The 5,044-nt window shown below is 39.8% G+C and overlaps 1 long non-coding RNA gene across 2 annotated transcripts in view; it reads left to right on the top strand.

Moving 5' to 3' along the window:
* Positions 1 to 36: 36 nt before the first annotated feature.
* The window catches only part of LOC125613700, a 37,674-nt gene continuing 32,666 nt past the window's right edge, over positions 37 to 5,044 (top strand). For both annotated transcript variants that reach the window (XR_007344241.1, XR_007344242.1), the window contains exon 1: positions 37 to 214. This is a non-coding gene — a long non-coding RNA (uncharacterized LOC125613700). The remainder of the gene's footprint in view (positions 215 to 5,044) is intronic.

The following is a 5,044-nucleotide window of genomic DNA, read 5'->3' as shown; positions in this document are numbered from 1 at the left end:
CGGGGTCACCGACCCGCTCACCCGGAAGTAGTTGTGGCCAGGACGGCCCGCGAGCGCCGCGCGCTGCGGCCGGACTAAGCCTCGGAGAGCCAAGTACCCGAGGCTGACTGTAGAGATGTCCCAGGCAGCAGTGTGCCTGCTTCCCCACTCCGCCACCGCGAGCCACTGGGGTGGCGCGGGAGGGAAGAAGGAAGGGCGGGGAGCGCGGCCTCCGGTAAGGCGGGGCCTGAGCCACCGGTGGGGCGGAGGCCCAGGGCTCTTCGAGGCAGGCGTATCCCTGACCCCGGACAGGGACTGACTGATATGCGAATTGATACGTGTGCTGGCTCACGGTTGCACCTGCCGGGGTCGCCTCTAAACCGCCTGACTTTGTGGGCTTGGGTAAGTGGGCGGGAGTGGCGCTCTGGCTGTAGGAAGCCAAAGAGTGCGGATGGGCGTGGTTGAAACGCTGCAAGCCAGATTTACAAAATGGAATTGCATTATTTTAAAATGATTTCTAGAGAAGAATGCTTGGCGGAGTGAGGTGAAAGGAAGAGTTTCGAGTCTGTTAAAAATCGGATAACCGGACGCGATGGTGCGCACCTGTAGTCCCGGAGCCTGTGAATTTCAGGCCAGCTTGGGAATCAACAAGACTCAGTATTCAGGTGGAAAAAATAAAATAAAATCTGACAGACGCGGACCTGTCAGTCATTCATTCCAGAAGTATCTGTCGAGGCACACCAGGTCGAAAGCACTGGGAAAGACCAGGCTCTGCTCTTGGGAATCTTGCTTTCTAGTGAGATAGATACACTGATGTAGATAAACCAGGTGATGACAGCTTGTAAATACGACTCTGCAAGAAACTGTGATGAGAAACATTTTATGGACAAGGCCTTTGGCTGGAGAAGATGGCTAGAGAAGATCCTCTGAGAGGAAGTGATGGTTTAGCAGCCTCCTGATGAAAAAGGCAGGAAATGCGCATACACATAACATATATAGGGACTGCAGGTTCCAGAACTCTCCGAATAAGCTCAAAGATTCCACGTGAAGATCCTAATTGTAGCCCGTGCAGTGGTGCACTCCTGTAATCCCAGCAGCTGGGAGACTGAGGCAATAGGATCACAAGTTCAAAGCCAACTTCAGCAATTTAGTGAGGCCCTAAGCAATTCAGTGAGACCCGTTTCTATATATTAAAAAGGGCTGGGGATGTTTAGTGGTTGAGTGCCCCTGAGTTCAATCCCAGTACCTGCCCTCCAAAACAAAACCAAACCCTCTGCAATTAGAAAGCTTGCGCACCCTTACAGTTCTTGGGTGCTGCCACTATGACACTAATATTGGAGGTTCAAGAGACACAGAAAAATATATCCATCAGCCTTGGGAGACAAATTCTATAACCTTTCGCTGATTCCGTTCCATGTCATTCTTTTTATTGGACTCATGAGTAAACATGAAAACTGATTTTTACCTGCTCTCTGTAACAGGCTGTACTGTTATCTGAATAAAAGGATTAATGACATGTCATCTTTTGTTAAATCAGTTGAAGACAAAATAAAAACCCTACTTGCAAGGAAGAGGATCTAATCAAATATTAATGTGGTTCCAAAATAATACCAATAAATCCAAATATGAACTGTATGATTAATGGAAAGATTGAATAATATTAGAGTTAGATTCTCTTGCCCTTTTCATTTTACTGCTTAGCCAATTATTTTGACTCATGACAAACTAAATATTTTGCAGTGTCATTTTGGAAAAACTGAGGGAGCTAAACTTATTGAGTATACACTTCTTACACAGAATTGTGTAAGTTGCTTAAATATCTTCTCCAGTACTAGGACTAACCTTGAGATATAGGTATTATTATATCCATTTTAGTTACAAAGACATTGAGGTTCAGAGACATTGTGACTTCCCTAAGGTAACAAAACTAATATCTGGAAAAGCCAGAATTTGAGCTCAGGTTTTTCTTGCCCTAATTTCCCCCTTTCTTCACACCATACTGCTTTGCTGCTTTAATTGTTTGTTTGTTTCAAAAAAGGATCTTGCTCTGTTGTTTAGATTAGCCCCGAATTCCTGGGATCTATCATTTCTGACTTCTGAGTACCTGGGACTACAGGCCACCAAACCTGGCTTATTTTAATAGTTAAAAGGGAAAGATAAGTGTCCAGCCAAGCAGAATTCTATATTGGTTCGGGGATTTTTACTATGAAAATGTACTTTAAGGTAGAGTGTTATGGAGGAACTTCTCTGTGTTTTTACTTCTCCCTCACAATTTACTGTCTGTTTGGCAACAAGAAAATGAAAACTGTTCCACTTGTTGTAAGAGTTCATCGTGTCATATATGATTTGAGTGCTGCCAAGAATGCTGTAAAGTGTGACACTAACATTTTGTCATTGCAAGGGGATTCTGACTAAATGTATAACTCTGAATTATATCATGGGCAGTCTCTCCCTGCGTGTTAACCATTTCACCAGAAAATATGTGCTCTCAGATCTTTATGGAATAGTCTGAGATGTGTATACCCCCAGGAGTGTATGGGCTGGCTGCTCTGAGGACTTATTAATAGATAAAGGAAATTTTTGAAAGTGTCTATGTAGTTCTGGGAATGAGGTGGTAGAATTTGTATATTTTTCTTCCTTTATAACCAATCTTTTATATTTTTCTTTGATGGCAATAAATGTTTCCTTTCTTAAGAGCAAATAATCATTGTTGTGGTTTTCACAAAATTGTCTTTCACAAACAATATTTTTGTCTCTCTAGACATCTTTGGAAACTTTGGTTTAAACATTAAAAATAGGATGCCAGGGGCTGGGGTTGTGGCTCTGTGGTACAGAGCTTGCCACACGTGTGGGAGACACTGGTTTTGATTCTCTGCCCTGCGTATAAATAAATGAATAAAATAAAGGTCCATTAACACCTAAAAAATTTTTTTTAAAATAGGTTGCTACTTTTGCAAGTATAATTTTATGTGTCTGTGTATACATGTATGTTAATGTGTTGGGAGCACTTATTAATTTTGGATAGCTCCTTAAAAGGCTATCTGAACTTGGCAATATAACTGCCTTACACTATGTGTAAGTTCTCTTTCTAAAATTTCCTGTCTATATTTACTATTTTCTCTTGCTGTCATCTCTCTCTCTCTCTTTCTTCTATGTACCATTCACCCAATTGTCCCTGTTGGTACCATCTTACATAACTATAATGATCTGGGTGTTTGGTGGTTGTTGTATTTGTTTTGTCTTCTTGCTGTATTGGAGACTGAACCCAGGAGCACTCTATCACTGAGTTACATTCCCAACCCTTTTTTTTATTTTGAGACAGTCTCTCTAAGTTGCTGAGAATGGTGTTAAATTTTTGTTTCTCCTTCCTCAGCTTTCCAAATTAAAACTTAGGAAACTGACATCTTATTATCTTCTTCAGGTGTTTAGTTTCTTTTTATGTTTCATAACATCAAAAGGTTGCCATTCTGGAAACAACTCTTTTATTATTTGATTTGGTTCTTCTCCTATTTCTTAATTAGCAAATATTAATACTTAATAAGTTTGCTAAGGTGCTCAACTCAAATTACAAGTTTATTTGAAAAGTCTGTGGGACAACACAATTGAAAGTGATTGATTTGTAAGGCTTACTGTTTCATATCACCCTGACCTAAACCCATTTATACAACTGTGTATGTATGTATTTTAGTACAATCTCTGACCACTGAAATATTTTCAAAGAGATTCTTATTAAAATTTTTTACAGGAAAAAGAAAACTCCTCACTTGACTGGGAGAAAAATATTTCTAAACACCTAACTATCCAAATGAGAATAATCTGTTCGGTTAGGATTCAGAATCTCACTTGTAGCTAATTCTGGCTCTGCATGGATTATCCTAGCCAGGGCAGCTCACTCTTCACTCAGAGCAGGGGGGGGAAAAAAAACGTGTAAATTACTTTCTTTGGTCTTGGCAGTAGGTTGATGAGAGGGGAGAATTTATATTTTAGGTATCAATTATGTATGCATGCTTCATCAGAGACAATCAAGTGAGGGCTCCTCTGCATTATATACTTATAAATGAGTAATAAAACATCCTTTATATTATGGCTCATTTATAGCAAACTATTATTCATTTGCTGTATACTGGCACCTAGTTAGGCACTAGAAACACAGGGACAAAATAGGATTTCTGCCTTAAGGAGGTAGAATTCCCAAGTTTTGTTTCTTTCTGACAGAAATTGGAGATCAAGGTGTTGCAGGGTTGGTTTCTCCTGAGGCCTCACTCCTTGGCTTGCAGTTTAGCCACCTTCTGTGTCCTCTGTCTTCCCTTCATACCCTGAATCCTTGGTATCTGTGTTTTCACTATATATATATAATATATATATATATATATAAAATATTTATATATTATATATAATATATTTATATATTATATATAATATATTTAATATTATATATATATATATATATATTAAATAAGCTCTTATTGTGTACCAGACACTTCCTAAATGTTAGGGATACAATGGGAAGAAAAAAGAGTGGGATTCTTTCTCTCAAGAGAGTTTCTGATAAGGGAATCAATCTCACAGGAGTAACTTCATAATACACCAGGTATTACTAAGGATGATATGTACTGCCATAAGGACACAAAAGATGTGGGACTTAACCCAATATGGGGTGTCAGAAATAGTCCTTAGAATAGATACGTCCCATCAGGATTTAAAAGTGCCTGAGAGTAAATTAGAGGCAGATGTGGGATTATGCTGAAAAGAGCATGTAGACATCATGATGGAACCAGCAGAATCCCAGGGATCAAAAGAAAGACAGGGCTGGGATTGTGGCTCAGCAGTGGAGTGCTCACCTAGCATGTACGAGGCCCTGGGTTTGATCCTCAGCTCCACATAAAAATAAAATAAAAGATATTGTGTCCAACTACAACTAAAAAAAATAAATATTTTTTTAAAAAAAGAAAGAGACAATGTGATATTTCATGGCTTACAGGCTAAGTTATCCTGCTGAACATGGTGGTCACACCTTTAATCCCAGCAACTCAAGAGGCTGAGGCAGGAGGATTGCAAGTTTAGG

This window comes from Marmota marmota, unplaced genomic scaffold (assembly GCF_001458135.2).
Source record: "Marmota marmota marmota unplaced genomic scaffold, marMar, whole genome shotgun sequence".
Taxonomy (NCBI): Eukaryota; Metazoa; Chordata; class Mammalia; order Rodentia; family Sciuridae; genus Marmota; species Marmota marmota.
The sequence above is the reverse complement of the archived record's forward strand: the minus strand, read 5'-3'. Positions and strand labels throughout refer to the sequence as shown.